The sequence below is a fragment of the Artibeus jamaicensis genome, unplaced genomic scaffold (genome assembly GCF_021234435.1).
Source record: "Artibeus jamaicensis isolate MK-2021 breed Jamaican fruit bat unplaced genomic scaffold, CSHL_Jam_final scaffold_1964, whole genome shotgun sequence".
NCBI lineage: Eukaryota > Metazoa > Chordata > Mammalia > Chiroptera > Phyllostomidae > Artibeus > Artibeus jamaicensis.
The window spans coordinates 43,518,918-43,533,493 of NW_026522030.1; the positions used below are offsets into that span (position 1 = coordinate 43,518,918).

The 14,576-nt window shown below is 39.0% G+C and overlaps 1 protein-coding gene across 1 annotated transcript in view; it reads left to right on the plus strand.

Moving 5' to 3' along the window:
* The first annotated feature begins 6,198 nt into the window (after window positions 1-6,198).
* The window catches only part of PDCD1LG2 (programmed cell death 1 ligand 2), a 107,868-nt gene continuing 99,490 nt past the window's right edge, over window positions 6,199-14,576 (plus strand). Inside the window, exon 1 of the mRNA XM_037143595.2 lies at window positions 6,199-6,279. The gene's annotated coding sequence lies outside the window, so the exon portion shown is untranslated. The remainder of the gene's footprint in view (window positions 6,280-14,576) is intronic.

Sequence of the window (14,576 nt, forward strand, 5' to 3'; positions counted from 1 at the left end):
TTAATAAAATACTCTTATTTATTTTGTTACCAGTGTACCAGCATGACCATTTTCTTATTTCCTGCATGTTTTAGAGAACCACTCCCAGTTTAACTTCCCAGTGGAAACAGTTACTTGAAAGACCAACAGCCACCTTCCTAGTTCTTTTCTTTTCATAGCTTCTGTATTTACACAGCACACTCCTGAATCCTGCATGATGAAAAACAGCAAAAAAGTTATTTTCAAAAGAACATATTAAACATTTTTATTCTCCCTCACTCAATAGTTTCTTTTAGGACAACATCCCCCCCCCCAAAAAAAAAAGAAGAAACAGTCAAAATTATGTCATCCAAATTAAAGATCTGAGCATGGAAGAGACGGAGTGGTCAAGAGAACTATAGGGAAACAAAGGGGCTTTCCTTTGTGAGAGTGTTCTTCTCGGATCAGTAAACATGGATGTGTAAGCCAACGCACATGAAGCTGGATGTATTTCAGTCTTCGCTTTCTGAAGAGGAAGTGAGAAACCTAGAACAAAGCCAAGTTGACAATTGAGGCCTGGTACAGTGTTTTAAAACAAAATGAAAACACTTGTCGTTCAAGGAAGTATAGAACTTTTTTTTTTTTTTTGAAATGAAGATGTGTCTTTTTTTTTTTTAAGATTTTATTTTTTGTTTCTTTAGAGGGGAAGGGAAGGAGAGAGGGAGAGAAAGATCAATGTTTGGTTGCCTTTCTTGCATCCCCTGCTGGGAACTGGCCTGCAGGGGACTGGCCTGCAACCCAGACATGTGCCCTGACTGGGAATCGAACCGTGATCTTGTGGTTCGCAGGCCCGCACTCAATCCACTGAGCTACACCAGCCAGGGCCTAGAACTTTTAATATATTGTCCAGCTTAATTAGTTTTCAGGTTCACTTTAAATAGATTTTTAATCATTTCTCTGAATCAGACACTCTCAAAAGGTGATAATCATTTCTAAGGATGTACGTCAGATTCTACATGTTTTTTCAAGAGTATCAGTATTCTCATAGAAATTATGAAGGTGTAATATTCATGCCAGGTGCTGGACATCAGGCTGTACCAGCTTTCTGACTAGTCTTCCTGGCTGACTTTGGTGGTCGTGGCTCTGGCTGGAATTTTGTGACATTGGAGGGGTCTGTGTTAGAGAAAAGGTAGCCTGAGATCAGTGGCAAGCTGTCATTAAACTTTGACTTCAGTTCCTTTTACAAGCATGTAACTATCTGCCACAATGGACCAAATGTATTTATGCCTAAATGTTTTAGAAAACATAGATTACTACTACTTTAAAACTTAGAATTTTAAATTAATTTTTGCACCATTGATATCCTTGACCAAACTGGTTAAGACACATACATTTTGTTTTTATAATTTTTTTCCTACCCCAAGATTCCAAAGTTTCAAGGAAATCAATATAATAAACCAACATATCCCTATTATAAATTAAATGTTTCCACAATTTATATTTTTAAAAAGTTAAACTTTAGCAGTTTAGAAGCAATTGTTAATGCTTGGGGTCTATCATTAATAATCATGACAATTACCATTTATTGAGCATGTACTCTATGCCAGGTACTGAAATTTACATCTCATTTAATGCCATGAACCAGTGATGAGGTGTAGCAAACAGGGGAATCACATTTACCTGGATGGCTGCCAAGTCAGCAAAGTTAAGGAAAATTGCAGCATTAAATAGGCAAAAATAAATATGACTGCATAAATACAGTGATATTATGGGGAAGCTTTAAGAAAGAATTTGTATTATAATTCTGGCTGATTATTATGTCTTTCCCTCATCAGAAAAAATATAAAGTGGCCATTTAAGAGTATTACATATAAGACTGTGACATTAATTTTGAATGGACAGTAAGCAGCCAAGCATTAGCTGAAATACACACTTCTTAGTTTCCTAATTGTGAAGCTATCATGTTTTGGCTCCATTGGTCCACTAATTGATGATCTGATTGCAGATTCTACAGTAGAAAACACAATTGGATGGATAGGAAGTTTAGAATATCCATTTCCATTGAAGGAAACATCTGTAAACACAGATTCCCCATCTCCTCTGTCCAACCAGTGTGACCTCTGTAGGAGATCTCTTCTTGCAGAAAATGTGAGCATCTAGTTCTGTTTTGCTGAGGAGTCAGCCTGGGGACATGGGCAGCTGTCCAGACCATGGAGTGAAATCTCATCCACAACTCCAGGATTCAGTCCCTCAACAGAGCCTCTCAGGCCAGATGACAAAAAGAGATGATTTGGGGTTCGGGGTAGTTCAGAAATGTTAAGAGACAGCCACTGAAAAGACAGGCCTGAGGAAGTGAGCAGCAGCAACCTGGTTGAAGGCAAGGTTGTTACAGAACACACCAGGGTGCAGGGGCTGAACGATCTAAAAGATCCCCCCTTTTTCTCCAGGGGTTCCTCCCCTGTACGAGGTTTGCTTTGCCCACCGCCAGAGGGAAGACGTCTCTCACATGCCAGAGATTGGTGAAAAGGAAAGGAGTTATTATTTAAAAGTGATACAGACTAAAGTTCTTTAGAAACCTAGAAATGCATGTAATCCTTCTTCCTCCCTCTGCCCAGTCTGGGGTACTCTATCTCAGCAAAGAAGTAGAACCCTGTGATTCAGGCTCCAGGCACCATCCACTTGGCAAAATGGGAGCACTTCCAAAGCCACGTGGCCCCCGAAAAGACACGTCTCAAAGAAACACCAAATGCCTGCCTTGCTTGGGTTTAAATTCCAGCACCAATCTTCCTCTGCATGTTTATATCTGGCTCCTCTCACAATTGGCCACAGCTGCCGGCATTCCAGGCAGGTGTGGCCCCGTGGTGTGGAGCCAATCATCTCCAAGCTCTTTTGAACGCCATTGCTAATCCCCATTTGGGGCCCTCCTCTTGGCTGCACCCTGTTACAAGGTGAAGGGAGGTGAAGATCCACCCAGTCCCTAAACTTGCATTATCTCTATGCTGGGGACCAGCCAAAGGATGCCACATTTTCACATTCGCTGCTTTGAGATCCCTGGGGATGACTACAATTGTGGTGTAATGAGTTCACACAGGGTTCCGGTGCCTACGCTTTGAGGGCAGATAATTTTTAAGGTAAGAAGTAAATGGGTTTACCAGAAGAGGGCTTTGTGGCAGGATTGCAGTAGTTCTTGACACATTAATGTAATTTTTCTCTGTGTATTTCCCTCTACCTCTGCTTTCTCTCTCTCTCTGTAGCCTGAGGGTCAATTTCCCTGTCCAGCTCCATGCCAAAGCTGAGACATAGAAAATACTTTAATATGTGAATGTCCATTCACATTTCCCACATTCCCACAGACAGCCCAGTTACTTATTGGGCATCTTCTGCAGGTCAGGCATTTACAGTGCATTGTGGGAAAAGTTAAAGAAATATTAAATGTGGCTCATCCAGTCATGGAGCTTTAGTCTGAGAAGATGACACACACATTTATGAAGAATTAAGTAATAGTTCAAGTGTTAGAGAACATGAAACTTTAAGAAAATGTCTCAGAACGGAAAAGAGATGATAAAAAATGCTGTGGAAAAGAGGAAGGAGGAAACCCTAGGTGCTAGAAAACCTTTGGCAAGGAAGCCAGATTCTACCGGGACCCTGGAAAATGGAGAAGATGCCCGCTTCTGATGATGTGCGTCCCAGTCCAGTCAGGCTGCCTTAAGGAGACAGCACAGACAAGGTGGCTTGTAAACAGCAAAGGATTTTATTTCTCACATTTTTGGAGTTTGGGAAACCCAAGATCAAGGCATCAGCAGGGCTGTGTTTGCTCAGGACCCTTTTCCTGTCTCATGTGTACTCATGTGAGGGACAGAGCAAGGGATCTCTGTGAGGGTCTCATTCATGAGAACAATAATCCCATTCACGAGAGCTCCATTCTCATGACCTAAGCACTTCCCAAAGGGCCCATTGTCCTAAACTATCATCTTTGGGTTTAGGATTTCAACATGTGAATTTGGGGGAAGGGATGGACCAAACCATTCAGACCACAGCAGTATAGAAAACAGCTTTTCTTCTTTTCATAAAAGATAAATTTAATGATTGAAGGAAATATTCGATCCCTTATATGTCTAGTGGAAATATAAATTAGTACAACCTCTGAAAAGGATTATTTGGCAATATCTATCTAAATTACAAATGCCAGAGCAATTCCACTTGCAGAAATTAACCGTATAGCTATATTCTTATACACACAATGTGACATGTATAAGGATATTCATTACAGCTTTATTTATAGTAGCAAAACACTGGAAACAACCCAAATGCCCATCAATAGGGAACCGATTCAATGTGGTGGCACATCAAAGCAGTGGAATACTATATTAGTTAGCCATGTGAACAGGTAAGGAAATTCTGTACTGATATGAAATAGATCTCCAAGATATATCTATTGTTAAAAAAGGAAGTTATAGAACAGAGTGTGGTATGCTACTGTACATTATATTGTGCATACAATGTGCATGCTGAGAACGCTTACTTTGCATACTAGGTACTTCGTATGTATACTCACTAATTTAGTGAGTATACATATTATGTACACTATGTATTCTTCTAGATATACATTTTGCATTTTTGAAAGAAAAAATGTAGATGTATATTTGTCATATATGTAAAACACATATATTAGAGAGGATGCATGTAAAACTGGTTGCCTTTGGTGGCATATTGGGTTCCCAGTAGGAGAATTTTACTGGCATAATCTCTTGACTTTTGAATTACATGAATATATTACCTATTCTAAAATAATAAATTATAGTCTTTAAAAGTCTGAGCTCAATTACTTGCTTCCCAGGGCATGTAATTTACATATTTTGAAGGTAATGATAATTCACAGTGTATAAGGCCAATATAAAAGTAGTGGTGAGGAAGTTTCAATAAGTGAATTCAGCCACACCTGGCTTTCAGTCTGGACTTGAACCCAACAGATTTGAATTAATTTTTCATTTAATTTTCCCCCATTTCTCACTGGTGTCACTCCCAGCACAGCTCTAGTATGTAGAAGCATGATCAAGTCATTTATGGCCTCTGGTTAAGCAGCTATGGGTTCGGATCCACATAATGTAAAATGATATTATTCTAAACAAACAAATGAACCAAATCAATCCACTAGTTGTTTTTTTTTTACCTAGCAGAATTATATCATTCTTCTTGTTATTGTTATTCTATTATACTTGTCCAAAATTTCCCCCTTTGCCCTCCTCCACCCAGCCCACCCCCTGCTCCCACAGTCAGTCCCACACTATTGTCCACAGCCATGCGTCATTCATGCCTGTCCTTTGACTAGTCCTTTCATTCCTTCCCCTTCTTTCCACCATTATTCCCTTCCCCTCTGGCTGCTGTCAGTCTGTCCCATGTTTCCATATCTCTGGTTCTATTTTGCTCATTAGTTTATTTTGTTCATTAGGTTTCTCTTATAAATGAGATTGTATCACATTTGTCTTTCACTGACTGGCTTATTCACTTACATTATATTCTCCAGTTCCATCCATGCTGTCACAGAGGGTAGGAGCTCCTTTTATTCTGCTGCAGAGTATTCTAGTGTGTAAATGTAGGACAGTTTTTTGATCCATTCATTTACTGATGGGCACCTAAGCTGTTTCCAGAGCTTGGCTATTGTAAATAGCACTGCTATAAACATAGGAGTGCATAAGTTCTCTTGAATTGGTGTTTCAGGGATTCTTAGGGTACATTCCCAGCATTGGAATTGCTGGGTCAACCCACCGTTCATCTTGCAATGGACATGAAAGATGCCTCCATAGATATGAAATAAATATTTGGACCTTGGGAAAGCTTATTAAAATGATCCCAGCTTATATTTATCCAGTCTGAGAACTGAGTTTAACATGTGAAGTTTTTGCATGAGAGTGAGATGAAGCTTTTTGGTCAGCACTTTAGGGGATATTGCTGACTATCAAAATTCCCCAACCTAGGCTTCCCCTCTTAGCATCTTGGCTTCTCCTTGGGAAACTTTGGCTGCCTGCCCCAAAATCAAGCATCCCTTTGACAAGATACAATAAGTTATTTTTGCCCCAATGATCTGCAATGATGAAAACTGAAAAGGGAAAGATCATGGAGAAGTTACTCAATAGACAAGAAAATTTACATAACTGAAACTGATTAGGAGAACTTTTATTGTGACAATGAAAGAAAATGCTACAGCAAGCTTGAGTAATAAAAAGAAAAACTAATATCAGCAACAACAAATGACTGAGAGCAGGCTCCATCTGTCAACCACCTTTCTTCCTTTCTGGATGTGGATGACTTAGCAAGCTCAGGGTAAGTGTGAATGCTAACATATATGAGATCAGATAAAATGATCTCTTTTTAGGACACTAAGGGTGATTGGGGACTTTAAAACATAATTAAAATAATTCAGGCTTCTAGTAAAAAACTGAAATAAACATTACTGTAAAAGTTGCTTCATTCTGGATGACAATGAGGGGAAAAATCCAGTTGTATTGAGAAATATATGTATATTTGGGGCGAGAGTGGGGATTTGCTTTACAGACCTACAGTTGGTCAGATCCAAGTTGCAACTTTATTAACTTTTTGACTTTGGGAATATAGTTTAACTTCACTATACTTGTTTTTGTTAATAGGTAAAATAGAAGAAGGTATAAATGAGGCAGCAGATCTAAAGTGCTCAGAACAATATCAATTTGTTCATTTATATTATTGATGCCAAGAAATGGTTTATTAAATTATTTTAAAGCCTAAGAGCTACAAACTCAGCTAGACTGTTATTGTTATGAATGACTTAAGAATTATTTTAAATTAAAGTTAATTTTGTATTATTAAAATGTTATTTATTTTTTAACATAAAAAATCTAAGTTAATATGTTTAAGTTTTCTTTCTATCTTAAAAGTTAAAGTAACTATGAATTAAAGTTGTGCTGGTTTGATGGTCCAAGTTGATCATCTTAATAATTTTGAAATTTTTTATAATGTTTAACTAGAATTTCTTTTCTTTTTCAACTTGCACATTTAAAATTATGGTATTAATTCCTTTCTGGTTTAGCTGGGGTCCCTCCTGTCAGTTAATGTTGAGCTACTGTAAAACAGAAATTATGCAGCATACCATCACCTATTTAGGGATAATTTTGTAAATTTTTTGGATAAATATCATTTGTTTTTAAAGAAAAATGTGTCATTCTTTACTAATTTTAGAACAACCAGCTTTCCAGTGGAAAGCAATTTCTCTTTCTACACCTTAAGTTCAATTTCTACCTATCTCAGTCTCTTCAATAAATAGTGTTGGGAGAACTGGGCTGATACATGCAAAAAAAGTGAAAACAGACCACCAACTTATACCATACACCAGAATAAACTCAAGATGAATAAAAGACTTAAAAATAAGTTGTGATACCATAAAAATCCTAGAGGAAAACATAGGCAGTAAAATTTCAGACATGTCATGCATCCATATTCTTGCTGATATATCTCCCAGGGTAAGGGAAATAAAGGAAAAAGTAAACAAACGGGCCTATACAAATAAAAAAGCTTCTGCCAAGCTAAAGAAACCATTATCAAAATAAAAAAGGAACCGACTGTATGGGAGAACTTACGTGCCAACAATACGTCAGACAAGGCTTTAATCTCCAAAACATTTAAAGAACTTACACAACTCAACCCCAGGGAGACAATCCAATTAAAACATGGGCAAGGGACCTGAATAGACACTTCTCCAGGGAAGACATACAGATGGCCCATGGACATATGAAGAAGTGCTCAACATCACTAGCCATCAGAGAGAAGCAAATTATGAGCACAAGGATAGATCACCTCATACCAGTAAAAATGGCCATCATTAATAAATCAACAAAGAACAAGTGCTGGCAAGGATGATGGAGAAAGGAACCCCTAGAGCACCGTTGGTGGGAATGCAGACTGGTGCAGCCACTGTGGAAAACAGTATGGAATTTCCTGAAAAAACAAAAAATAGAAATGCCTTTTGACTCAGCAATTCTGTGGCTGGGAATATACCTGAAGAATCCAAAAACATCAATTCAAAAGAGTTTATGCACCCCCACATTCATAGTAGCGCAATTTACAATAGCCAAGATTTGGAAACAGCCTGAAGTGCCCGTCAGTGGATGAGTGGGTAAAAAAACTGTGGTACATTTATACAATGGAATCCTATGCAGCAGAAAGAAGTAATTCCTTTGTGACAGCAAAAGCCAGTCAGTGAAATAAGCCTATTAGTGAAAGACAGACACCATATCTCCCTTATAAGAGAAATCTCCCTTATTAAGAGAAATCTAATGAACAGAATAAGCTAACAAGCAAAATAGAACCAGAGGCATAGAAACATAGAACAGACTGACAACTGTAAGAGGAGGGGAGGGGGGAAGCAGGGACTGACTGAAAGATGAGGGATTAGCCATGGAACATATATGAAGGTTCATGGACATGGACAATGATGAGGGGAGTGATTATGGAATTGTGGAGTGGGCTGGGTGGAGGTGCAGTGAAGGGGGGGAAGTAGCATAACTTTATAGCATAAACAATAAAATATAAAATTAAAACATTATATTCTTTTTATTTTTAATCATTTTCATTAATATTTGAGAACAATTGTCTCCATTTTCCCACTACCACTTTCCCCTGCCACACCCACCCTCACCTCCCACCCTCAATCCTACCCCTGTTTGGCTTTGTCCGTGGGTCCTTTATACACATTCTTTGATGACCCTTTCTCTTCTTTCCCCATTATTTCCCTCCCCACTCCCCTCTGGTTACTGTCAGTTTGTTCTTGATTTCAATGTCTCTGGTTATATTCTGCTCACTTGTTTGTTTTGTTAATTAGGTTCCACTTATAGGTGAGATCATATGGTATTCTTCTTTCACCACCTAGCTTATTTCACTCAGCATAATGCTTTCCAGATCCTACCATGCTGTTGGAAAGAATAAGAGTTCCTTCTTTCATTCTGCTGCATAGGATTCCATTGTGTAAATGTATCACAGTTTTTTGATCCACTCATTTACTGATTGGCACCTAGGCTGCTTCCAGTACTTGGCTATTGTAAATTGTGCTGCTTTGAACATTGGGGTTCACAGATTCTTTTGAATTAGTGTTTCAGGATTCTTAGAGTGTAATCCCAGCAGTAGAATTCCTAGATCAAAAGGCAATTTCATTTTTAATTTTTAGAAGAAATTCCATACTGTTTTCCACAGTAGCTGCACCAGTCTGCATTCCTGCCAACAGTGCTCTAGGGGTTCCTTTCTCCATCATCCTTGCCAGCACTTGTTCTTTGTTGATTTATTAATGATGGCCATTTTTACTGGTATGAGGTGATATACCATTGTGGTTATAATTTGCTTCTTTCTGATGGCTAGTGATGTTGAGTTTTTATTCATATGTCCATAGGCCATCTGTATGTCTTCCTTGGAGAAGTGTCTATTCAGGTCCTTTGCCCATGTTTTAAATGGATTGTTTGTCTTCCTAGTATGGAGTTGTGTGAGTTCTTTATATAATCAGGAGATCACACCCTTGTCTGAGATATCATTAGCAAGAATATTTTCCCATACAGTTGGTTCCCTTTTCATTTTGCTGATGTTTTCTTTAGCCATGCAGAAGCTTTTTTATTGTGATGAAGTCCCATTGGTTAATTTGTTCCTTTATGTCCCTTACTTTAGGGGACATATCAGTGAAAATATTGCTATGTGGAATATCTGAGATTTTCCTGCCTATAAGACTTTCATGGTATCACAACTTATATTTAAGCCTTTTATTTATCTTGAGTTTATTTTTGTGTATGGCATAAGTTGGTGGTTGAGTTTCATTTTTTTGTATGTAGCTGTCCAGATCTCCCAACACTATTTATTGAAGAGATTATTTTTACTTCATTTTATGCTCCTGCCCTCTTTGTCCATAGAAACTTGGGTTAACTGCCCCAAAAGACTCAGGTTTATTGCTGGGCTCTTTATTCTTTTTTTTTTTTTAATTATTTTATTTTATTTTATTTTATTTATTTTTTAAAATTGATTATGCTGTTACAGTTGTTCTATTCCCCCCTTCATTCCCCTCCACCCTGCCCCCCATCCCCACCATTACCCCCCTTTAGTTTATGTCCATGTGTCCCAAGTTCTTTAGGTTCTATATTTCCCATGCTATTCTTGCCCCCCCCCATCTATTTTCTATCTACTGTCTATGCTACTTATTTTCTGTACCTTCTCCCCCCATCTCCTCCTCCCACTCCCCTGTTGCTAACCCTCCTTGAGATCTTCATTTCTATGTTTCCACTCCTGATCTAGCTGTCCTTTTAGTTTGCTTTCGTTTTAGGTGTGGTTGTTAATAACTGTGAGCTTGTTGTCCTTTCACTGTTCATGTTTCTTTTAACTTCTTTTTCTTAGATAAGTCCCTTTAACATTTCATATAATAAGGGCTTGGTGATGATGAACTCCTTGAATTTGATCTTATCTGAGAAGCACCTTATCTGTCCTTCCATTCTAAATGAAAGTTTTGCTGGATAGAGCAATCTTGGTTGTAGGTCTTTAGATTTCATGACTTGGAATACTTCTTTCCATCCCCTTCTTGCCTGTAAGGTCTCTTTTGAGAGATCCGCTGACAGTCTGATGGGGACTCCTTTGTAGGTGACTGTCCCCTTAGCTCTTGCTGCTTCTAGGATTCTCTCCTTCATTTTAATTTTGGCTAATGTAATTATGATATGCCTTGGTGTGTTCCTTCTTGGGTCCAACTTTTTTGGGACTCTCTGAGCTTCCTGGATTTCCTGGAAGTCTATTTCCTTTGCCAGATTGGGGAAATTCTCCTTTATTATTTGTTCAAATAAGTTTTCCACTGGTGGCTGTGCCTTTCCCCCTTCTGGTACCCCTATAATTCGGATATTGGAGCGTTTAAAGATGTCCTGGAGGTTCCTAAGACTCTCCTCATTTCTTTGAATTCTTGCTTCTTGACTCTTTTCTGTTTGGCCATTATTTGCTTTCTTCTGGGCCACTTCATTGATTTGAGTCCCAGTTTCCTTTTCATCTCTATGGGTTTTCTGTGGAATTCCATTCATTTCCCTTAGTTTAGCCTTCATATGTTTCTCTAATTTGTGGCTATAATCAACCAGATCTATTAGGAACCTGATGACCAGTGTTTTAAACTGTGCGTCTGAGAGTTTTGCTATTTCTTCGTCGCTTAGATTTATCTCTGGGGCTCTGAGGTTTTCCTGCGACATTTTTGGTCTGTTCTGGCCCTTTAAGCGGGAGAAACGGCGCCTTGGACTCCCAGGTCGCTGGGTTGTGACGCTGTATGTGGGGGCGTGGTCAGAGCGGGGATTTGGCGGCGCCCTCTACTGCTGCAAGCCACGGGGACCGCCGGCCGGTCCAAGCGCCCACTCCCTCACCTGTCCGCTCACCCACAGATAGGTAACCGCAGTCAACACGCAGCACCGCCTCCCCACTGTCTCCTCAGCAGTCGCTCACCCGGTGGGTTGCTCGGTCGCTCACTAGGTCCAATCCTGGGTTTGGAACCCATGCGTCTGGATTCGCGCGTCTGGATTCCGCGCCTGGGTCCGTCTAGTCCTGTGCAACCCCTCACCAGACGCCGGTTTCGCCCCTTACCGGTCCCTTACCGGTCGGGCTGAAGAATTTGTTGTTACCGGACTTCCGAAAAGTTCAATTTTCCGTGTTCTGGTTGTGTTTTCTGATGCTCATATTTAGTTGTCCCTAAACTTGGTTGTGTGAGAAGGTACGGCACATCCACCTATACCTCCATCTTGGCGGAAGTCCCTGGGCTCTTTATTCTGTTTCATTGATCTATGTGTCTGTTCTTATGCCAGTACCAGGCCGTTTGATTAACACAGCCTTGAACATAAGTTGTCAGGTACTGTAATCTCTCCTACTTTGTTCTTCTTTCTCAAAATTGCTGAGGCTATTCAGGGTCATTTTTGTTTCCATATAAATTTTTGAAATGTCTGTTCTATATCTGTGAAATATGTTATTGGTATTTTAATGGGGTTGTGTTGAATCTATAAATTGCTTTGGGTAGTATGGACATTTTGATGATGCTACTTCTTCCAATCCATGAACATGGTATATGCTTCTGTTTATTTGTGTCTTCCTTAATTTTTTCTTCAGTGTTGTGTAGTTTTCTGGGTACAGGTCTTTTACCTCCTTGGTTAAGTTTATTCCTAGGTATTTTGTATTTCTTGTTGCTATAGCAAATGGGATTTTGTTTCCTGATTTCTGTTTCTGATATTTCATTGTTGGTGTACAAACATGCCTCCAATTTCTGAATATTGACCTTGTATCCTGCTGTTTTGCCAAATTCACTTATTAGATCAAGAAGTTTTTGGTGGGGTCTATAGGGTTTTCTATGTACACTATCATGTCACCTGCAAACAATGACAATTTGGCTTCCTTCCTTCCAATTTGTATGCCTTTTATTTCTTTTTCTTGACTGACTGCTGTGGTTAGGACTTCCAATACTATGTTTGAAAGAAGTAGTGAAAGTGGACATCCTTGTCTTGTTCCCAATCTGAAGGGGAAAGCTTTTAATTTTTCTCCATTGAGTATGATGTTGGCAGTAGGTCTCTCATATATGGCCTTTATTATGTTGAGAAATGCTTCCTCTACTCCCACTTTGCTGAGCATTTTTATCATAAATGGGTGCTGTACCTTATCAAAAGCTTTTTCTGTGTCTATTGATATGATCATGTGATTTTTGTCTTTCCTTTTGTTTATGTGATATATCGCATTTATTGATTTGTGAATATTATACCATCCTTGCATCCCTGGAATGAATCCCACCTGATCATGGTGTATGATCTTTTTGATGTATTGCTGGGTGTGGTTTGCTAGTACTTTGTTGAGGATTTTAATGTCTATGTTCATCAGTGATATTGGCCTGTAGTTGTCTTTCTTTGTTGTGTCTTTGTCTGGTTTGGGGATTACGATGATGCTGGCCTCATAAACAGAGTTTGGGAGTCTTCCTTTTTCTTGGATTTTTTTGTAATAGTCTGTGAAGAATATGGGATTAGCTCTTCCTTAATATTTTGTAAAATTCTCCTGTGAAACCATCCAGTCCAGGGTTTTTGTGTGCCAGGAGTTTTTTGATACTGCTTCGATTTCTTCAGCTGTTACTGGTCTGTTCAGGCTTTCTGCTTCTTCCTCATTCCTTTTTGGGAGATATTTTTCTAGAAATTTGTCCATTTCACCTAGGTTTTCAAATTTCTTGGCAAATAGTTCATTGTAGTAGTTTCTTACAATCCTTTGTATTTCCGTGGTATCAATTGTAATCTCTCTATGTAATCTCTCTCATAGTCTTTATATTATTTAATTCTGCTCTGATCTTGGTTATTTTCTTTTTTTTTTAATTTTTATTTTTTAATTAATTTTTTATTGATTATGCTGTTACAGTTTTTCTATTTCCCCCCTTCATTCCCCTCCACCCTACCCCCCGTCCCCACCATTACCCCCCCCTTTAGTTTAAGACCATGTGTCTCAAGTTCTTTAGATTCTATATTTCCCATACTATTCTTGCCCCCTCCATCTATTTTCTATCTACTGTCTATGCTACTTATTTTCTGTACCTTCTCCCCCCTTCTCCTCCTCCCACTCCCCTGTTGCTAACCCTCCTTGAGATCTTCATTTCTATGTTTCCACTCCTGATCTAGCTGTCCTTTTAGTTTGCTTTCGTTTTAGGTGTGGTTCTTAATAACTGTGAGTTTGTTGTCCTTTCACTGTTCATGTTTCTTTTAACTTCTTTTTCTTAGATAAGTCCCTTTAACATTTCATATAATATGGGCTTGGTGATGATAAACTCCTTGAATTTGATCTTATCTGAGAAGCACTTTATCTGTCCTTCCATTCTAAATGAAAGTTTTGCTGGATAGAGCAATCTTGGTTGTAGGTCTTTGGATTTCATGACTTGGAATACCTCTTTCCAGCCCCTTCTTGCCTGTAAGGTCTCTTTTGAGAAATCCGCTGACGGTCTGATGGGAACTCCTTTGTAGGTGACTGACCCCTTAGCTCTTGCTGCTTCTAGGATTCTCTCCTTCATTTTAATCTTGGCTAATGTAATGATGATGTGCCTTGGTGTGTTCCTTCTTGGGTCCAACTTCTTTGGGACTCTCTGGGCTTCCTGGATTTCCTGGAAGTCTATTTTCCTTTGCCAGATTGGGGAAATTCTCCTTTATTATTTGTTCAAATAAGGTTTCCACTGGTGGCTGTGCCTTTCCCCCTTCTGGTACCCCTATAATTCAGATGTTGGAGCATTTAAAGATGTCCTGGAGGTTCCTAAGACTCTCCTCATTTTTTCGAATTCTTGCTTCTTCACTCTTTTCTGTTTGGCCATTATTTGCTTTCTTCTCGTCCACTCGATTGATTTGAGTCCCAGTTTCCTTTTCATCGCTATTGGTGTCCTGTGCAATTCCATTCATTTCAATTAGTTTCACCTTCATATGTTTGTCTAATTTGTGGCTATAATCAACCAGTTCTCTGAGGATCCTGATCACCAGTGTTTTAAACTGTGCGTCTGAGAGTTTTGCTATTTCTTCATCGCTTAGAGTTATTGGCTCTGGGGCTTTGAGATCTTCTTAAGCCATTTTTGGTCTGTTCGCACCCGTTAA